Genomic DNA, 22,432 nt, shown 5'->3' with positions numbered 1-22,432 from the left:
AACTGAGGAAAGAGAGGTGAACTGCAGAGCAAAAGATTAAAAAGATGAGGTTTTAATACGATCAACCTATATCAAAAGGCATGGAATTTTCCAGAACCACTGGAAATAATACTGAGGGGTCCTTTGGTTATTCTAATTTTAACCCTTTTAAATACATAGCAGTGGAAGAATAAAGACAGAAAGTAGGACATTAGGTGATCCTTCTTCTATACTACATCATGAAAGAAACAATTTGGTAGGCGGAGATATGTCCAACACTAAAGTAATGGCAATAGCACATAGACTTACATACCGCTCCATAGTGTTTTATAGTATTCTCTAAGTGGTTTACAGAATTATTGGCCCCAGCAATCTGGGTCTTCATTTTACCAATCTCGGAAGGATGGAAGGCTGAGTCAACCTTGAGCCGGTCAGAATCGAACTGCTAGCAGATGGCAGAGTTAGCCTGCAATACTGCATTCTAACCACTGTGCCACCATGGCTCTAAAGACATTCATTCCACTTGTCTAAAAGACAGTTGAGGCACTGAAATAGAAAATGACACCAGCTTGCCAATAACACAAAAACTTGGGGCATATACTTGCAACTGATTCACACACTGTTGAGGCAATGTAAACTTTGTTTTTATTACTGTTTTGCCAGCATTGTGGTGGTTGGATGGTTCTAGAAGAATCTCTTCATCATCGCTGGAAGTCCTGCCATAGAGCTTCAATTCTGGAGAAGTTCCAGATACATGCAGGCGGAATGCTCAAGCTGTTTAGATGAAAGCGTCACAGTTTTTGAATCATGCTTGGTAAAGGCTGATTGAAAAAGAGCAGAGGCAGGAAACATCAGTCATCAAGTGCAGGAGGCAAGCAGTACATTATTATTAAAACAAAATCCAACATTTATGAATGGATCCAAGTAATGTGCCTCATTCAAAAATGTTGGGAACTGAAGGACAATTCTTCATTGAAATGTGGCCAGTAATCCAAGATCATTGTCTTTTGGGATGGTCCCATAAACATTCTCTTTAAGGAAGTTCATATTACAACAGTTGTTCCTTTTCTCCTAGTTATTATCTTTCAGGAAAAGGCCTTGATTTGGTTTGAGACAAGACAAGAATCCAACTACCCCAAGCTCGTAATTTGTGCTTGCTTTGGGTACTCTTCTGAAAATGCCAAAGTCCCCAGCTTTATAATACAGAGACAGTGGAAATTTGCCTTCAATATTTCTTTCCGATTTTCTCCCATGGGAACCACCCTGACACTTGCTTAATTAATACAGCGTGAACTGACAGGAAGATCTACTCTTAGCTGGTGCATATTGGTTTTTAAATTAATTCTTTTTCTTTTCATCTCCGTGTGGAATATTTAGTAACTGCTTAAAAGAGCTAGATTTGCAAGCTGGATTTAACCAGCAAAGGAGAATATTTGTAGCTCATGGTTGAAATGAGGGGGTATTCTCTGAGCTTGGCTGAGCTGGCACTGAAGATGTTACCTACTTACGGTAATGAAACGTCTGCAAAAAAACAACCAAGTTCGGAGAGCACCAAGGGACTCCTCAGCTGGATTTAAAACAGGCCTCTTTCACCTGTGAACAGGGAGCTCACCAGTTGGAGGTGGCTGATCCGTTTGTCCCTTTGCTCTGGTCCTTCCTGGCTCTGCTCCAGCAAGGAGTACAGTATTGTTAAGTTCCTAACAGGCCATTGATCCATGATTCATAGGCAGCATTGATTTTCTGGAAGGGAGAGGCTGTCAAAAGTTAGGTGGAATTTTTTATTATTATTTTTAAAAAAGGCTGCTTTTAAAAAATAGTAGTAGCTGCCAAGCTGTGTGAAGTTCAAGGAAAAAGAGTTGGCAATTATCAGTAATTTAATAGTCCCTATTTACAGAGGCGCAGCTAGATCTGATAAATGCAAAGCTTGTTCAACAAGAAGGTTTTCCTCCTAGCCACCACCACCCAGTCTCTGTTTAATTACTCCTCAGTACACCTAACACCTTCTCAGTAGGAATTACTATTCTAAGAAACAAAAAAGTAAAATGATTGCAGAAAAGCTTACTTAATATAGACTCTGATGTTCAAACCTCAATCCAGGTAGTCCTAGCCAGGGGTAGGCAACCTTGGCTCTTTTATGACTCGTGGATTTCAATTCCCAGAATTGAAATGGCTGGCTCAGGAATTCTGGGGGTTGAAGTCCACGAGTCATAAAAGAGCCAAGGTTGCCTACCCATCTGAGACTGACGACCACAGTTGAGCCCCAAATTTCCATTGTTAAGCAAGACAGTTGTTAAGTGAGTTTTGCCCCATTTTACAACCTTCCTTGCCACAGTTGTTAAGTGAATCACTGCAGTTGTTAAGTTAGTAACACGGTTGTTAAGTGAAATCGGGCTTCCCCATTGACTCTGCTTGTCAGAAGGCCACATGACGGCCCAGGACATTGCGTAAGTACATGCCAGTTGCTAAGCACCCAAATTTTGATCACATGACTACAGTGATGCCACAGTGGTTGTAAGTGTGAAATATGGTCATGAGTCACTTTTTAAACTGCTGTGGTAACTTTGAACAGTCACTAAATGAATGGTTGTAAGTTGAGAACTACCTGTATCAAAGGATATGGAAAATGAGGTCTATATTTGTCCAGACCATTTTTCAGCCAGGCTCCTCAGCCAAAGCACGACCCAACACTTTGTGGACTGACAATATATTGAATCACAAACTAGCCCTCCACATTTTGGTTTAATGTCTCATGTAGTTAGGTTATGGTTCAGTGTGACACAGAAGCTGAGAAAATTAGTTTTACTGAATAACCATCTTTAAGTTAACCATGGGTAAAGATATCTGCAAACAACCACTGGAAAAAGAAAGCTGCCACCAATCTATGTTTCTTTAATGGGGTGAATTTATCAGGAGCTTCAAGGAAGAGAGAAATTGCTATCAGACGACAAGAATAAAATAGCTCCAAACCCTTTTCATGTCTGCTATTTTTATAAATGCTCTTTGCTGGTTTTAATGTTTCATTCTTTATTAGGTGCTTTGAAGCCTGGCATGGGTTAAAAGGAGGGGAAGAAATTCCTAAATAATAAGCACACTTTTTTTTTTTTACAAAAAAGGAAGAAAGTTAAAGAGAGAAGGGAAACATAACAGAAGAAATTTGATGAATTGAGATGAAAGACAAAGGTTGGAACTGATGGAATAGGATTTAAATTACATGCTGAAAGACTCCAGTCCTGGGTGGCATGGATAGATAAGACAAAAATCAATGTTTGCAGCTGTGTTTTGAATAGACTTTGAAAATAGTTAAAGCTCTCATTAACAGAGGTAAGAAATAATTGTGACAGCAATTTGCTTTTTCAGATATGACTTGGAATCCACCCCAAAAGCATTAGGCTGCAAGCTGATATATGCTTACAGCAAGATTCTTTGAATTAAATGGGGGCCTCTGTCTGAGCATTTAAACACAGGCGTGTACTGCTCTATACTAACATAAATTTCTTGACTCAAAAAGTTATTTTATGGCCATTCAGTCATTTAGTAATACATGCCAAGTTGTCCTAATAGATCATGATATACAGAATCTGGAGATGATCCAACCTATGTTTTATTTGGGGGTTCATTCTATCTCCCCAAACTAGGCTTTGAAAAATTGCAGGGTTTTTGTCTTCCCCAAGTTAAAATGCAGTTAGTTTAAAGAAGCCACTAGTGCAACATTATTTGCATTTCTCCCTACTCAAAGGAATTACAAAGATTTAGAACTCTTTAATATTGCCTACCATAACATACAATTCATTGCCTACACGTAGATTTATTGACATGGTTCAGATGGATTTCTCAAAATGCAAGAAAGGACTTCACTCTGCCGAATGAAAATATTATAGCAATTTTTATTTGACCACAGGATGGCACACTTTAGCACGGTTTAGAAAAGCAGTTTTGCTTATCAGAAGAGAATGGTGTTAAATTAAAATTGTACTTTGCTGTGAAAATTGCTTTAAGCCTAAACAGTTCAGCAGATATAGAATGCGAACTGAAAAATAGAAAAAGTTAGGCTTTCTGTTTAACTTTTATTCAACTCTACAATATTAGAGATATTAAATATAAGTTTTTATAGCATTAAATGTCTTCCTTGGGTTTTTGTTTTTTTTTCCTTTCTATTTTTACAAGATTTGTCTCAGTGAGAAAGTATTGCTGGAGATCAGACTTTACCCTGAGGGATTAATTTATGGTTCAGCACTCTTGTTTGATTTGTTTTTAAAAATCAGGATCCAGTGCGTGGAAGGAAAAGATATAAAAGAGGGAACTAGGATAACCAAAGGAAGGGGAACTTAAATTATAACTGAAATCTCACGTAGTACAGAATCTCAGCTGCAACCATCCTAAAACATAGCACTGCTGCCGAGATTCTAATTGCAATTCACATGGCAACAATTACAATACCTTTCCTGAAAGAAATGAAAAACCACCCAAACCTCACATTCAGGTTGAACACAACTAAAGTCAATTATGTGGTTCTCCAGGATGAGCCATAGCCAGGAGGGAAGGATAAAGAATGATTGTCCTATTTATTGATCCCAGGTGAGATGCCAAACAAGTCTCAAATCCCAATTAGAAATATAGGAGGAAAAGAGTTGGTAGCTTGATACCATATCACTTCATCTATATTGCATCAATCTTATTCTCATCATCATATTTCAGAAAAAAACCAACATTTGCCTTATTACAAAAAATAAGGCATTACAAAAAAGATGTTGAGACTTTGAAAAAAAAAGTGCAAAGAAGAGCAACTAAGATGATAAAAGGCCTGGAGACTAAAACATATGAAAAACGGTTGCAGGATTTGATTTTGGCTAGTCTAGAGAAAAGAAGGACTAGGGGGGACATGATAGCAGTATTTCCATATTTGAGAGGTTGCCACAAAGAGGAAGGGATCAACTTATGTATGAAAGCATCTGAAGGCAGGACAAGGAACAATCGATGGAAACTAATCAAGGAGAGAAGCAACCTGGAACTAAGGAGAAACTTCCTAACAGTGAAGACAATTAACCAGTGGAACAGCTTGCCTTCAGAAGTTGTAGATACGTTATCACTGGAGGTTGTTAAGAAGAGACTGGACAGTCATTTGTCTGAAATGGTATAGGGTCTCCTGGGTTGGACTAGAAGACCGCCAAGGTCCCTTCCGGCTCAATTCTGATTGATTTATATTCCATTAAAATTAAAACACCTCTGGACCAAATCAGAGGACGCACAGAAAGGTCATTTTAATTATTCATTTTGGGTGTCACACCACTTAGGACAGTGATGGTGAACCTTTTAGAGACCGAGTGCCCACACTGCAACCCAAAACCCACTTATGTATCGTTGGGTGCCGGGTGGGCATGGCCATTGGGTGAGCATGGCTTCGGTGGTAACGGCAGACTGGATGGGACTAAAAAGTTTAATCAATTAATTCCAACTTTGCAAGATCTTTTTTCCCCCTGGAGAAGTTGAAATTGATTGATTGATTGATTGAACCTTTTTTTTTTTTTTTTTTTGCACACAGTGGCGGAGGCCTAAAGCAAAAAGCTTTTATAAAACCCGGCTGAAGGCCTAAGACTGTGCCCACACAGAGGGCTCTGTGTGCCACCTGTGGCACATGTGCCATAGGTTCGCCACCATGGACTTAGGACTATGAACACAGGTCTCTATGCCTCTGTGCCCCAAGGGGGCTGCCACCAATGTCTCCACTGTATTTAAGGTCCTGGGAATGTTAAAGGCATAAGAGAGTAGAGGTGAGCCTTTCGTGGCCAAGAGGCATGTTTAGTATTGGTGGGGTCCAAAACACAGGACACCAGACACATCACACATGTAGGTAGGTCTGCATCAGGGGAAACTAAGGTAGTTTCTTCGTTTTTTAAACTGCGACTTGCATGTTCGAGGCCTTATACTAGTTTTGTTTTGTTGTTTTGATTTCCCAGCTCAAAATGGTGAGGATGCTAGGCTCACCTTTGGCACCTTATATCTCAATTTCAGCAAAGCATCCGACAATATCTTTTCTTATTATATCCTTACTGTACAGATGATTATTGTTTTTTTTGTTTGTTTCTTAAATGTATATACCATTTCCCACTAGGAGGTCAAAGCAGTGCCCATAATGTTCTGTCTCCTAGTTTTTTCTCAAAAAAAAAAAAAAAAAACCTTTGGGAGGTTGATTGGGCTGAGAAGCTGACCAGCCCAGTCATCCAGGGAGTTTCCATAATATCTTAGTAGATCACAAACAAGTTTACTGATGATGGTTTTTACTGATTTAGCTCATCTTTTTTAGTCATACCCAAGATGCTCAGTCAAAATGAGTTGGCTTAGTTTGTGGTTGAGGTACAGCCACAGAGTTCACTTTGAAATGTCACGTGTTAGAGACAATGACCATTTGCAGGGCATACAAGGCAGAGCACAGGAGACCTGGAAGGTACAAGAGAACTTAGCATGGAGAAACTAAGTAGGGACAAAACTAATTGACCATATTTCTTTCCTGAAGAAAGGGGGGGATCACATTTCAATAAATCTTGTACTGAAGTCAGTTGGACTGGTAACAGGATAAGGGTCTTCATACATCTAAAGCAGACATGTCAAACACAAGGCCCGGGGGCCAGATGCGGCCCGCGAAGTGGTTTCATGTGGCCTGCGAAGCCATCCTGGAAACAGTGAGGGAATGGCTCCCGCTGCCTTGGCCCTGGCCCAGGCCGGCTGGGAGGGAGCCAATGTACAATTTTGTGGTGGCCATCTATGCTGAAACGCATTCAGTCTTAGCTCCACAAGGCCGTCTGGAACCAGCGAGGAACCAGCCCATGCCGTGTCGACCCCGCCCCCTGGGTGCATCTGGGGAGATGTCACCCTTTGTGAGAAATGAAGAAATGCACCATCACCTGGAAGTGGTCCTGGTCCCACCCCCTTCTGCCTGAGACCCTCAGATCTATCCCACTCCTGCCCAGGCCCCCACAGGCACCATTGACGTGAATGATGTAGAAATGGCCACGCCTACCCAGTAGGCCACACCCACTCCATCCACGTCCACTTGTGGGCCGCACCCACCCTGGCCACACCCACCCTGGCCACATCCACCCGGCCCCCTGGGGGCAATCGCAGTGCTGATGCAGCCCTCAATGAAATTGAGTTTGACACCCCTGATCTAAAGGTAGCAAGAGTGAATGGAGGCATTAGAAAGGATTGAGCGTGGCAGTTGCCTCTCTAGGAAAATCTCTCAAAGGCTCCAGATTTGCCCTCCAGGGTCTACTCGCAGGGTTTCTCAACCTTAGCTGGCATATGCTGGCTGTGAAATACTGGGAGTTGAAGTCCACACCTCTTAAAGTTGCCAAGGTTGAGAAACATTGGTTTACTGTCTGAGGCTTTTAATTTACCTAACATTAGAGCTAGTCTTAAAAAGACTATTGGGCAAAAAACAGAACAGAGCTGATCTCTCTAATTCCAGAGGCAGGCCTAGAATCAATGACTGGAAATTGGATGGAAAAAGATTTTCCTTAGTGTTAAAAGAAATTTGCTAATAGTGACCGCTGTTCCACAGTGGAACATGCTTAGTTACTTGATAACAATTTGATACATTCTTTAAGCAAAAAAAAAGCATTCTGTTTTTCCTATCATTTTTGATGTCCATATGTTTAATCAGTAACAGAATAATCCAGAACAACAGAATTGCCTAATCTGGTCTTGCAACCTTGAGAAGATCAAATGTTTTGTTTTGCTGTGGAATCTGGACAGCTGCAAGCTTATTTTGCTTCTTGCTGCTGTTGGGAAGCTTTGCAGTAAAAGGCAGCGCCCTGAGGGTGTCCTCCTGGCATCACACATTTTTCCTTCTGTCTGATGTAAACCTCAGAAATGCCTCATAAAAGCACCTGAGGTAAATAAGATTATTAACGGCATCGGTGCAGACATATGTCAGGATGCATGGCTTTGATTTATGGAGTTAAGAAGTTATTAATACACATAACTGGCACATTCGTAGGATAAACCACTTGCAAAAGTTCCTGAGTTTGAACCGGATCAATCACAGGCCTGCTTGCCTGAGAGACACCTCTTTGTGAATTAAGCTGTTTATCCTCTCCTTAGGTCACCTGGTGGGTGGCCTTCAAGAGAACTGAAAAAAAATCAGCTGTTATTAAAATGGAACTAAAGTCTGAAACGTTTATCTCTCTTTCCTCTTTCCCTTTGAAACATTCCAGGGCGTGTGTACTTCAGTACAGAACATTTGGCACATACCACAGGCTGTTTAAACCTCTCATTGACCTGAGGAGGAGTTATTTTATAGCATCTGGATTAGTTTGAGAATATAAATGCATCTCCTGTAATATTTATGTTACCCTTGAAGCACATACACTCTGCTTCCGAGCAAGGGGGAGGTTGTTTTTTTCCAAAAGCATTTTAGACTGTTCAGAGGGTTTTTGAGTTAATGGAAATTTTTTAATACTAGTTCAGATAATTAGACTAAATGTTCTGGAGGGACCAAATAAATGGCCCTGCCTACATTTGTTTTCGACTCAATGTTTTCTTCTCAGGCAGCAACAATAAACTATTGATTCATTGAGCATAATATAGTTATCTGAGGTATAGTATATTTTCAGCTAGTACAGAAGTACCTAATCCACAGATTGCACCTGTGGATAGCATATTGTCAGAATAAAGCTGGAAGGGACCTTGGTGGCTTTCTAGTCCAACCCTCTGCTCAAGCAAGAGACCCTATATCAGTGGGGGCGAACCTTTTAAAGACCAAGTGCCCAAAACCTGCCCCGCCCCCTGGCTGCCCGCCTGCTCCGCCACCTGACCCTGCTCCACTCCCTGCTCCGCCCCCACCCACTCGCAGGGCCACCCACCACCTCCACAACCTGCCGCAGATTGCCCAGTTGGCACTGTAGTGCCATGGCAGCCACGCCCTCCACCTGCACCCAGCAGCATCATCTGCGCGCATCGGGGCACGAAGGCGGAGTCTTGTCCCTGCTGCCTGGCTGCCATGTTCTTGGCTGTGCTGCTCCACGCAGGCTGTGCCCGGGGGTGACTCTCCAGGGGGGCTGTTGGTGAAGAGGCCATGGGGGGAGGTGTAGCTTGGGCAACAGCACGCGTGCCCACAGAGAGGGCTCTGAGTGCCGCCTCTGGCATGCGTGCCATAGGTTCGCCACCACTGCCCTATACAATTTCAGACAAGTGACTGTCTAGTCTCTTCTTAACAACCTCCAGTGATGAAGCACCCACAACTTCTGAAGACAAGCTGTTCCACTGGTTAATTGTTCTCACTGTTAGGGAGTTTCTCCTTAATTCCAGGTTGCTTCTCTCCTTGATTAGTTTCCATCCATTGTTTCTTGCCTTCTGGTGCTTTAGAAAATAAGTTGACCCCTTCTTCTTTTTGGCAGCCCCTCAAATATTGGAACGCTGCTATCCTGTCACCCCAGTCCTTCTTTTGTCTAGACTGGCCATACCAAATTCTGCAATCGTTCTTCATATGTTTTAGTCTTCAGGATTTTAATCATCTTAGTTGCTCTTCTCTGCATTTTTTCCAAAGTCTCAACATCTTTTTTGTAATGTGACCAAAACTGGATGCAGTATTCCATGTGTGGTCTTACAAGGTTTTATAAAGCAGTACTAATACTTCAAATGATTTTGATTCTATGCCTCTGTTTATACAACCAAGGATTGTATTAGCTTTTGTCTGCTGCAGCACACAGGTGTCTCATATTTAAGTGATCCTCATATATAGATCATATAGCTTCTTCATTGCTATGTTGACAAAATTGGAAATGGGGACTATCAAAATTTAGCACCATACTGAAAAAAAAGTTGGCCACCATGTACTCATAGGATAGTACATTCTTTACACCTATATGATACACATCTCTTTCAAGAGAGAGGTTATTCAAGAGATTTATGGAACTCCAGTTCAAATTATAGATTTATCCAAACATAATTGTGTTCCCATGAACTCCACTGTAATTTCTCTCCTTGTTACGTGAACTTCCAAATTCCATTTTGGATTTTTTTTTTTTTTTTTTTTTGTATCTTAAGCAACTTGCCCAGAAGACAGACTCTCACAAAAGGTAGAGAACGGAAAGTAAAATAAAGGCAACATAGCAGAGTAGCAGCAATAGATAAGATTAAAATAGACTCCAAAAGCTTCCTCAACAAGCTATCCATTTTTCCCAAACTGACAAGACAGCATGTTTGAGAAAATTCAGTCACAGTGAAAGCCTGCCTTCAGCCACAGCTCAACATAATGTAGTACAGGTAGTCCTCGATTTACAACAGTTCATTTAGTGAATATTTGAAGTTTCAACAGGGATTGAAAAAAGTGACATGACTGTTTTTCACACTTATGACCGTTACAGTGTCCTCCTAATCACGTGATTAAAATTCTGATGCTTGGTACAACTGACTCATATTTATGACAGTTGCACTGTCCTAGGGCCATGTGATTTCCTTTTTCAAGCTTCTGACTAGCAAAGTCAATGGGGAAGCCAGATTCACTTAACAACCGTATTTATAACTTAACAACTACAGTGATTCACTTAGCAACCATGGCAAGAAAGGTTGTAAAATAGGGCAAAATTCACTTAACAAATGCCTCAGCAACAGATATGTTGGGCTCAACTATGGTAATAAGGCAAGAACTATTTGTACATAAGGGAACTCTAAGCAGGCCTACCTTTGATGATATCTGAGCTCTTGGAGAAAATGTGGGAAATGTCATTTTTAGTATGACCTAGTCACAGGTTATCCTGGCCTTTAGGTCACCCCTAAAAACAAAACCAACATTTTGAATTGAATCCAGAAAACAATTGGTAAACAGTGCAAATCCCTAAGTAAGGTGCATTATGTTCCCTGTAGGATTAGAACGTTGTATCCCCTCAGTTTCTGAATGTACTTTCAGAACTGCCCAATAAAAAGTTTCCCTCGCCACAAATTCAGTTGCTTAAACATGTAACACATTAACAGGATTAAGATAACTGATGATCAAAAGTGAGTAAAAAGTAAAATAAATGTGCATGTCTAAAAATGGATAGGTAATCCTAATCTGAACCTTTCAAAGGAAGATGGAGGAATAATTGAAAACAGACCCACTGTCTAGAAGGAGGGAGAAATAATCTTTTTAGTCTGATCTGTCATGATTAATTGTGGTGCAAATATTCTAGAAGATAAAAATAGGCTATATAAGTATGGTTTGTAAAGTAAAAACATTCTTAAAATGGGTGTAGATATAGAAACAAGTAAGAAGTAACCATAGTTGAACAGGTTACTGCATGGCTTATCGGTATGTGCCAGAGCAGCATATGTTTTTATTCAAGTACAGCATATTTTTAAAAACTGAAGCTTATTTTCACATAATTCCAAGTATTTACTGGGCCAGTGTGTCCTGATAATTGGTCCAATTTTTTTTTCCTCTTCTTCTTCAGTACAAAAGACTACAAAAGAATTTTGGAATCCTAGTTCTAAAGATTCTAACCAAAGTTACCTCAATATTTTATTTACAAAACTATTAAGGGCCCAGTAAAGGAGAAATCTGATCACATTATTTAAAAAGTGTGAGAACAGGGTTATTATCTTCGGACTACAAAAATCTGACATCAAAGATTAAGAATTACCCGTATCATTTTCTAACTTCTAGTAGACGTCAGAATGTTTGGAGCCCAATTTTGAGAGAAAGCCAATAGTATTTGGTATGGATACAGTATGTCAAGATGGCCTCCAAGACATACTTAGAGGAGGAGTTGCTGCTTCTTCAGGACCAAGAATCACTGGGAAGACAGGACTCACACCACCGGTATAGGAATTGTTGGACACAAACATCTCCAGGAGTGCAAACAACTGGGGATGAGAAAATATTTGCCCCGTCCTCTCAAGCCTAGAGGAGAAAGACCTCTGGCTACAAACAGGTGGCTGAAGTTGACCTGGCAGAAGCAAGACTTTCAGATGAGTTAAGCACACCTGCATGGGGACACCTGCTAGGCAGATTTAAGCAAGCTTGCTGTATATTCAAATTCTTGCTTGCTGCTGAAAACCTTGTCCATGCTTCTTATATGTCCACTGTGTGAGTCAAGAACTATGCCTCTATTTTATTACACACACACACACACCAAACCTTTCTCCCTTTGTAGTAAGAATCTTGACATGAGCCAATTTCACTATACTTCAGGTAAGTTACTTTTCTGGGTAGATTCAATTTACACCAGAGTAAACACAAGCCATGATTCCTGGTAGGCAGGAATGCATGACATAGCATATTCCATTTACCTTCAACTAGCAGCCCTCTCCCTGAGAGCTTTTGAGGCCACGGGGGGGGGGGGGTTGTCTGTGCCCTCGGGGCCAACTCTATCAGAGTGCAAATGTGGGTGGAATCTTCTTGGAACTGCTGAAAGGGCTGCATTGTAGATAGGAGATAGGTGGTGTCTTATCCCTCCTCCTCTGTTGAGAGAGGACTGCTCAATCTTAACATAAATGGCCTCTTTTACCCCTCTTTCAAACCAATGTTCCTCTCTATCCAAAATGTGGAGCTCTCGGGGAGAGTGCTAAGATCAGATGACTGCAAAGAAATATGATCCTTGTAACCCCTAACCCTCCCACCCCCATCAGAACTAATCCCTCCATAGGCCCCACCATCCTGGCAGACCCATTGAACCTTCATGGATGAGAAGCAAAATGTTTTCTTCTTCCTCCTCAAGGAAAAAAAACAGTACAGTTGCCTATTGAAAAAGCATCTTTGAGACAACTATGACCTGGATGACTGAGAATCTCCACAGATCCTCAGTCCCTTCCATTCTACAATGCAAGGTCAAAACAGTGAAGTTCTATTCTATTCCAGGAGCCTAATGGTACTATAATAAAACTGCCATACTCATGTTGTCTTCAGCATGTTGTCATATAGTACTACTAGATTATAGAAGTAAATATTTCAGTATTTTACTCTATGTAGAAACTTCGGGCGTCTCAAAGATTCCAGCCCTTGGGTTATTTACTGGATCAATATCCAAACTATGTACCGAATAAGAAAAAAAAAGGATATGAAATTATATTGTTCATCAGTTCATCTCCTCTGTGTAGTAGACAGGCATTAGAGAGCAAAATAAATCAACCCAGACCATCATATGCCCACCCACAGGAAAGGCAATATGATGTTTCAGTGAGGGGGAAGAAACTGCCACAAGGGGATTGTCTTAGTGGGGATTCATGATGGTCCACAATGCAGACCAAATCCCTAATCAGTCTGATCAGTGCTCCCCAAACCAGCTACAATTTTCCTCATCTCATGAATGGGAACAGCTTAACACTGCAATGGAGGATTGTCCTATTTCTTTGCTTGTTCCTTTCTTGGTTTCTCTGGCCTCTAGACCAGCTGTTCCCTTCCCAAAGGGATTTATAACTGTTGTGGCTGTAAAGGAAGACAAGAAAGAGATTTTAGATGGCTAAAAAATTAGAGAATCTGAATCTGAGCTGTGGTCCTCTAAAATAACAATTATTTTGTGAAGCTAAGGAGTTAGCACTTAGCAGTGCTTTCAAAGTCAGAGAACAGTATAATTCAGGGATGAGGAAAGGTCTTGGGTCATATCTATAATTGCACCTTGTTAAAAAGGTCTGGAATAAGAGCCTTTAAAAAGATCTATGTATAGATCTATGCAAAGAAGAATCTACGTGTGACATGCTTACTATAGCTATACGAATTAGAATTAGAATTAGAATTCCTTATTGGCCAAGTGTGATTGGACACGCAAGGAATTTGTCTCTGGTGCATAAGCTCTCAGTGTACATACAAGCAACCAGATATTAAACCTATTATGCTGGATAGAAGCTCAAGGGGCAACTCTACCTGAAGCAATCTTACTTGGATTGATGTTAAACAATCCCCCAGAATGTTATGAAAACATTAGAATTGGCCACAACAAAACAAAGAATAGTTTTGCTTACTTTTAGAAAGAGAAGCAAAGGAAAAGGACCAAACATCTAACCAAAAGGGGAAGCAGAACAGTAGCAAAGAATTCATGGTAAGTCTTGAATCAGGCAATGCACACGAATGAGAAAGAAATATAAAACTGAATTTGAAATTAAATGCTGAATAAGACCCAAGTAGTAGTACACTGGAAAGAGTCTCCTCTATTGTCAAAGTAGAGGAAACACAAAAACCCTCCCTGGGTTAAGAGAGTAGAGGAATACCAGGTAGCAACACTTTAAATAGAGATATGTTCCAATGATGTTATCATTATCATAAAAATCATATATGAGTACTTACAGAACTACTTTCAAAAAGACAGACTACATAGTCAAATGGCTCTTTAAAATCAAATTTGGGGTAGAATTGACATCCAGCAATTGGAAGTCAGATTACAAACCAAAAGATGTCCCCTAAATAAAATAAAGATTATGATGGGAGATTTGCTCAAAACTTTCACAAAGCTGCTTTTGCATAGAGCAGCAGCAAGGGAAGTACAAGTGGCATAGGATCTCTTGAGCAGGGGGTTGGACTAGAAGACCTCCAAGATCCCTTCCAGCTCTATTCTGATTAATAGATGTTGTGTCCTGAGCCTGCAAAAGCAGGCTTGGGACCTTGCATTGGTCCCGGGCATTCCAAAAGCTGCCTGGGACCAGACTGAGCAGCACCGGCCTTGTGCACATGCGCAAGGCATGAAAACGCTCTGTTACTTTGTTTGCCATTGTTCGGGTCTCTGGACACATAAAGAGGCCTGTGTGCCTGTTGCCGTTCGTTTGGGTGTTGTTGTAAGAAGAATAAAGAGCTGTTTAACTTCGCCATGAGTATTCATCATTTGCAAGTGAATGAAGTACTTAACACTGGCGACGAAGGTGGGATCCTTTGCAAACTAAAGATAAAGTTTTAAGGACTTACCCAGGAAGTCCTGAAGAGGGAAGACAGCGTCTGAATCAGCGTCTCAGCCTGCAAGTATAACGTCGCTGGAGGGTGAGCTCGGCTAAGGGACCCTTTCCCCAAACAGAGGTTTGCAGAGGAACAAATGGTGAAGGTAATAAAAGTATGATGGCGAAGATTGATCGTTTGTCTGATTTTGATGTCTCACACCCAGAGAGATGGAATTCCTATGTTGCAAGGGTGGAGAATTACTTCAAAGTAAATCAAATTAGAGAAGATGGCTTGAAGGCTGCAACTCTTTTGTGTATCTGTGGACAGGAAGCTTTTGAAATCGCAGAGAATCTGGTGACCCCTGCACCTCTGGAGTTAGTAACATATACTGATTTGAGGAAAATGTTAAAGAAACACTTCCAGCCAAAGTTATCTGTTATTGCTTGGAGGCACGCGTTTGAGCAGAGAGACCAGAGGCCAGGTGAATCTGCTACAGATTTTATTGCGGCCTTAAGGCAAGCAGCCAGACCTTGTGAGTTCAAGGATCTGGAAGAAAGGCTGCGAGATTGCTTTGTATGCGGTTTAAGGAACAGAGACTTACAGCAGAAGATTTTTGCAAAAGAAGATGTCTCTTTCCAAGATGCACTATGAGAGGTGACAGCTGAGGAAGCAGTAGGCGGGGCTGTGAAGACCCTACGGCCCACCAGGAGCCCTCCAGAGACAGCTACCATCCATCAGGAGGACGCTCAAGAAGGATCAGAAGCGGATCCTGAAGAAGAGGTGGATAGACTTCACCAGCCAGCTGAAAGGAGGCAGAAGGAACATCTGGACAAGGCCCCAGCATTTCTTCAATGCTTCGGGTGTGGAGGACGCCACAAGCGAGCTGACTGCAGGTTCCGCTCCGCCATTTGCAGAGCGTGTGGCAGGCAAGGCCACATCGCATCCATCTGTTTGAGTCGCCAGAAGGTCCAACCTCGTTAAGAATTGCGTCTGAAAGGTACCAGGATCCCCGGTGGGTTTCTGCGCATTGCGCAGGAGTATTTTAAGGACAGGGACACATAAGCCCCTTAAGAGAAGCTTTCCATCAACTTAAGGCTGCAAGGGGTTCCCTTATCAATGGAGTTGGACACTGGGTCCACTCTCTCCATTATTTCTATTAACACATTCAAAAGGATATGCAGCTGCAGTTAAACTCAGGCAATCCAATCTAATACTTACAGATTTTCAGAATTCTATGGTGTGTGTTAAGGGGGAGGCCACCCTTAGAGTACAGCATAAGGATTTTGAAGATCCCCTAGATGTGGTGGTTGTTGGGAGTGAACATACGAGTCTTATTGGACTCGATTGGTTCAAGGCTCTGGGAATCCAGGTAACTGAGCTGCATAGCTTGCAAACGTTGAGCCTTGCAGAAGTCTGCAAGGAGTTTGCAGATGTGTTTAGTTCAGAGCTAGGATCCTACAAGGGGTCCCCAATTTCACTACGGTTAGACCCAACCATCACGCCCATCAGGGTTAAGCCTAGGAGAGTACCTTTTGCCCTCAAAGGCAAGATTGATGCTGAGCTGGACAAATTGCTCCAGCAGGGCATTCTAGAACCTGTAGATTCAAGTCCATGGGAAACCCCCATAGTAACGCCTCTAAAGGCTAATGGGGACATATGTATATGTGCAGACTACAAGTGCACACTGAATAAGGTGCTGCAACAGCACGCTTATCCAGTGCCTGTGGTAAGTCACATTCTGGCCTCCCTCAAGTGAGGGATGAGGCAGCTGCAGAGGCCCAGACGATTGTAACTCACAGGGGGGCCTTCAAGGTCAAGAGACTGCAATTTGGGGTAAATGTAGCCCCTGGCATATTCCAAAGTGTCATGGAGAGCACACTTCGAGATATTTCTGGGGTCTGTCCCTACTTTGATGATGTCCTCATTGCTGGGGAGTCATCTCAAAATTTAGCAGAGAGATTAAGAGCTGTCTTGCTTCGTTTTCAAAAAGCAGGCCTTAAACTAAAGAAGGATAAATGTAAGATAGGAGTCACTTCTACTGACTTCTTAGGATTCAGGATTGATGCTCATGGCATTCACCCTGCTGAAACTAAATTGCAAGCTATCCAGCAGGCCCCAAGCCCTAAGTCTAAGAGTGAGCTGCAAGCCTTCTTGGGGCTATTAAATTTTTACCACGCATTTCTTCCACATAAAGCTGCAGTGGCAGAGCCATTACACAGGCTCTTAGACAAGCAGGCTCCTTGGCAGTGGACTAATGTCCATGACAAGAGTTTCAATGAGGTTAAGGCCTTGCTCATGTCTAATGCTGTTTTAGCACATTTCAATGAGCAACTGCCTGTTTGCATCGCATGCGATGCATCTCCTTATGGGGTTGGAGCTGTACTCAACCATCTGAAGGCTGATGGGACACAGGTCCCTGTGGCCTATTATTCAAGGACTCTGTCTTCTGCAGAGAGAAATTACGCTCAAATTGACAGAGAAGCGGCCATAGTGGCTGGCATTAAGAAATTTCATGATTTCTTATATGGCTGCCATTTCACGGTCTATATTGACCATAAGCCTCTGCTGGGTTTGTTTACCACTAACAAACAGACCCCACATATCATTTCTCCTCTTATGCTGAGATGGTCCATTTTCCTGTCAGCGTATGACTATACATTAGTTCACAAACCAGGAAAAGAAATGGGCCATGCCGATGGCCTGAGCAGATTACCCCTGAATCAATTGGAGCCAGATCCTGCTCCAGCCATTAATATCTGCCCATTTAGGAGTTGCCTGAGTCTCCCCTCAATGCTAGGGATGTGGCTGCAGAAACTGCCACTGATTACACGCTTACACGCATGCTGACATGGGTGTTGTCAGGATGGCCTGACAAGTGCCCAGATACTGAGTTCCAAAGCTTCTGGCTTAAGAAGCATGAGTTTTCCACTTTCAAGGGTTGCCTGTTAGGGGGTAGCAGGGTAGTGATCCCAGCCTCATTGAGGTCTAGAATCTTGATCTCTCTGATGAGGGACATCCTGGTATAGTCAGGATGAAAGTGCTTGTGCACAGCCATCTTTGGTGGCCTGGCCTCGATAAAGCCATCGAGGCCCAGGTGCACGGGTGCCAAGTGTGCCAACAGTCCCAGCCTGAAATGCCTCAGGCACCAGTACATAGGTGGGAGAAAACTCAAACCCCATGGTCTAGGGTGCATATAGATTACGCTGGGCCCTTTCAGGGGCAATTCTTCCTGGTTGTTGTTGATAGCCATTCCAAGTGGCTAGAGGTTGTTCCTGTTTCCTCCACTACTACTGCCAGGATCATCCAGGTGTTGAGAGGAATTTTTGCATCACACAGTCTTCCAGATGTTCTGGTTTCAGATAATGGCCCTCAATTTACCTCTTCTGAGTTCCAGGCTTTTCTTCAGGCCAATCTGATCCAGCATGCAACATCGGCTCCCTTCCACCCATCCTCCAACGGACTGGCAGAGAGAATGGTGCGCATCACCAAAGATGCCCTCAAGAAACTGACTTATGGTAACTGGAATCACAGGTTAGCAGATTTCCTTCTTGCACACCGCACCACACCATGCACTGCCACAGGGAAGAGCCCCGCTGAATTTCGCTGGGGCCGCCGCCTCATCACTAAACTGGACAGGTTGCACCCTGACCGGGTGGCTTCACAGGTGTCACAACTGCGGGCACCTAGGAGAGTCCAAGTGGGCGATCCAGTCTGGGCACGAAACTATGAGCCTGGTCATCTCTGGGTCACAGTTGTGGTCTGTAAGGTCTTTGGGCCGTTGTCATACAAAGTTGCCTTGGGAGATGGCCGCATTCTTCGCAGACACATAAACCAATTGCGTTGGAGACTGGACTTTCACTCTTCCACTCCTGGCTCTGCTCTGGGGGGGGGGGGAAATGAGGACCATAACATGCATTTTGAGGCTTGGTTTCACAGGCCCAACAGGCCATCACTAGCCGCTACTGAGGCTATTTGGGATTCATCCCAAGATTCCGCAAGTGCTCCTAACAGGAATTCACAGGATAGGGGATCATCCCACACATCCATAATCACTCCAGATAGGGAGACTGACTGGGGGTATCCACACAAATCACAAGCAGTAAGAGAAAAAGAATTTCAGCAGGGGCGCTTGCCAAATTCCTCAGTTGCTCCCAAAAGGAGGTCACCAGCAAAGGGGGTTGCCATGGAGGTGACTCCTGACTCTGGCACCTTGGGCACGTGCTTGGGGGCCACAGAGCGCTGGGGCACTTCCGCTATCCAGCACTCTCCATCTGCTGGCCTTGGGTTCGAGGGACAGTGTTCCCAAGAAGGGTCCATTGTGGACCCAGGGACTTCCACCCCTCGAAGGTATGCTGGCTTGGACTTAGAGGGTCCAGCCAGCCAGCAGATGGGCGGGTCACCTGGGAATTTAAGGTAGCAACACCCTGGCCTGCCTCGCCTGGTAGGCGAGCAGGTGGGCCAGGCAATCTCTCTTGGCCTTAGAAGGTCGCAGCGGGCCAAGTGCCCACCCAAACATCTTAGAGAATTTGTGAAGTTGCTGTCAAGTCACAAGGGTTCTGTTCATGAGGCCCCTGAATAACGGGTTGATTATTTTGTATTATTTTTTGATTTCGGATACATTTATTGCATGAACAAAGTTGAAGGGGTTTTGCCTGAGGGCAGACTCGAGTATTCCACATTCCTTGCATTTGATTAATGAAACTATATAACATTCTTCCAATGTATGACGTACATGTGTGTGCGCAGGTATGTTCCATCTAGGGGGGAAGGGTGTTGTGTCCTGAGCCTGCAAAAGTAGGCTCGGGATGTTGCATTGGTCCCGGGTATTCCAAAAGCTGCCCGGGACCAGACTGAGCGGCGCCAGCTTTGTGCGCATGCACAAGGCGTGAAAACACTCTGTTACTTTGTTTGCCATTGTCCGGGTCTCTGGACACATAAAGAGGCCTGCATGCCTGTTGTCATTCGTTCGGGTGTTGTTGTAAGAAGAATAAAGAGCTGTTTAACTTCGCCATGAGTATTCATCATTCGCAAGCGAACGAAGTACTTAACAATAGATTTCTTGGATGTGAAGACTGCCTTCCTGCATGGAGAAATCATGAAAGAGATTTAAATAAAGTAACCATTAGGTTCGGAAGAGCCTAGAAAGTAAGGGCATTTATGCAAACATCCATTTATTGCCTGAAATAAGTAGCAAGGGCTTTGAATGAGAAGTTGAACCAAATGGTCAATTGAGAAGTAATCCATGCAAGGAAAATTTGTCCCCTATCTATACTCAAAACTGAAATGACAGATGGTCCTTTGTTCTCAGGTATGTAGATGATATGATTATATGCCATGAGGGGAAAGCAAATAATCATGAGATAGTGAAGCATCTAAACAACGAGAGAGGTGGGAGAACCGTAACCTTGGCACTCAGATAGAATAAGGATAGAAGTGATCTTCAAAAACAAAAGATAAAAGAAACAACTTTTGAAGGAATAAAAGCCAAAGAATTTTGTGCATCAGTGGAGACAAATTTCTAAAGCAGGATAAATTGATACGATTCTGCCAAATAACAAACAGTACAGAAAGGCAATTGGGCAGCTCCTGTATGTACAAGATCAGATACTGCCACAGACTATAAGAAGTAAAAAAGAAAGCACCAATGAAAAATGTCCAGCAGGAAGTAGCTTGTCCAGCTGTTGTTCTTTTATCCACAGAACCAGAATATGCCCGAGGGATGCAAACATGTCAGGAATTTAGATAGCTACAGTCACTGGACTTTAGAATTGATGAGTCAAGTCTATTAAGAAATTTGTAGGCAGCCCAGAATGTATTCAGCTCTTGCTGATGGAGAAGACTAAATCTTAGATGAAGTTCATTTATGCAAAAGAAAAAAAATATGCAAGAGATGTTGAAATAAAGTCTTGTTCCACAGAAGATAATGGCAGATGATCCTCCTGGTACTGAGGGAACATTACTAGAATCCTTGAGATAAAAGGAGTTGTCATTTGGTGCCAGAGATATTAGTTCAAAGATATTTTAGAAGTAGCAACTCTTCCTACTGTTCCCCCCACTTTTTTTAAACTAGAAATATTATAAATAGAGTTAACAATCAAGAGATTTCATCTTGGGATTTTGTGTTTATTGCTGTTGTCTTTGTTCTACTTTCCCCAATTGGAAGAGTCTCTTTCAACTTTTTTTTAACAGAAAGAATAGAAAATGTCATCCTTCTTTATCTTTCCTCCCTCTTGAGGACAGAAAGTTTAACAAAGAAAATCTTTTGCACGTGGTTACTTCAACATTCTCTCTATTAAGGTATCATAGATTACCATACTTACATAATACTTATATATTTTGTCCTCAGCCAAAACAGATATGATGGAAGGGTTGGCTTGGTGCCTGAAGTCTGAAGTCAGGGTATGGCTGGAGAGGAACTGGCTGAATGCCGCCAAACGGAGTGGCTTTGACTTTAAGGTATGAATGATTCTGTGGAAATTCAATATCTGGCTCTGAACAGGGTTTGTGCTCCCCTGCTTGGAGGTAGTCTGCTATTTCAGAGTTCTTCTCGAGACTCATAGAGCCATGGTGGTGCAGTGGTTAGAATGCAGTATTGCGGGCTAATTCTGCTGACTGTCAGCTGTCTGCAGTTTGGCAGCTCAATTCTCACCAGCTCAAGGTTGACTCAGCCTTCCATCCTTCTGAGGTTGGTAAAATGAGGACCCAGATTGTTGGGGGCAATAGGCTGACTCTGTAAAACCGCTTGGAGAGGGCTGTAAAGCACTGTGAAGTGCTATATAAGTCTAAGTGCTATTGCTATTGCTCATAGCTTCTGCTTGAAATAGAGCAGGTCCATGAAAGAATGTAAAAATGGCCATGGGAATGGGGAAGAAATGAATATCTGTGAAGGAAAGAGTTTCATAAATGATGTTGGCTCTTGAAAAAAGAGGAGAGCATATGAAGGAACTCAAAAGAGCCTTGTTATTATTTTGTTTGGTATAACATGATATAGAAAGAAATTCTGACATGTTTCTGAAATTCTATTATCCTATCCTACAACAATAAAGGAGATTTTTGAGATGCCTGCTATGCCTGTTTCTGGACTTTGTCTACATTGAGGGCCTGACATCAATCTTGAAAGCCTCACTACTGCCTAATCAGAGAAGCATTGGAGCTTACCTTCTAGAGCTGGAACATGGTGACAGTCCTTGAGGCATACCACTGTCTGCAGAATATGTAGCAGAGGCACTGTTGAAGAATCTACAAAAGATAAACACAAAGGTGACACAGCTGATATTATACCTCAGCCAGGAATGGCCTCCACAACTTGCTGCAGAACTAGTATTGCTCCATTCTCTTGGAAACCCACTGGAGTAATTTAGAAGGGTTTCATTCCTCACTTTAATTTTGTAATTGCTCATAGTAGACCGACAAGCTAAGGCAGACATGTCAAACACAAGGCCCGGGGGCCAGATGTGGCCCGCGAAGTGGTTTCATGTGGCCCGCGAAGCCATCCTGGAAACAGTGAGGGAATGGCCCCCGCTGCCTTGGCCCTGGCCCAGGCCGGCCGGGAACCAATGTACAATTTTGTGGTGGCCATCTGTGTTGAAATGCATTCAGTCTTAGCTCCACAAGGCT

The 22,432-nt window shown here is 42.7% G+C and overlaps 2 long non-coding RNA genes across 2 annotated transcripts in view; one reads left to right on the top strand and one right to left on the bottom strand.

Moving 5' to 3' along the window:
• LOC120304603 overlaps positions 1-21,319 on the top strand; it is a 109,413-nt gene extending 88,094 nt beyond the window's left edge. The window contains exon 3 of the long non-coding RNA XR_005555767.1: positions 21,162-21,319. This is a non-coding gene — a long non-coding RNA (uncharacterized LOC120304603). The remainder of the gene's footprint in view (positions 1-21,161) is intronic.
• Positions 741-22,054, bottom strand: LOC120304604. The gene is made up of 3 exons (XR_005555768.1): positions 21,974-22,054; positions 10,658-10,748; positions 741-800 (listed from the first exon to the last, which is right to left on the bottom strand). It is a non-coding gene; the product is annotated as an uncharacterized LOC120304604 (long non-coding RNA).
• Between the last annotated feature and the right edge of the window lie 378 nt (positions 22,055-22,432).

The sequence above is a fragment of the Crotalus tigris genome, unplaced genomic scaffold, assembly GCF_016545835.1.
Source record: "Crotalus tigris isolate CLP2741 ecotype Arizona unplaced genomic scaffold, ASM1654583v1 scf7180000017641.3106099, whole genome shotgun sequence".
NCBI classification, from domain to species: Eukaryota; Metazoa; Chordata; class Lepidosauria; order Squamata; family Viperidae; genus Crotalus; species Crotalus tigris.
This window is presented reverse-complemented; position numbering and strand designations above follow the sequence as displayed.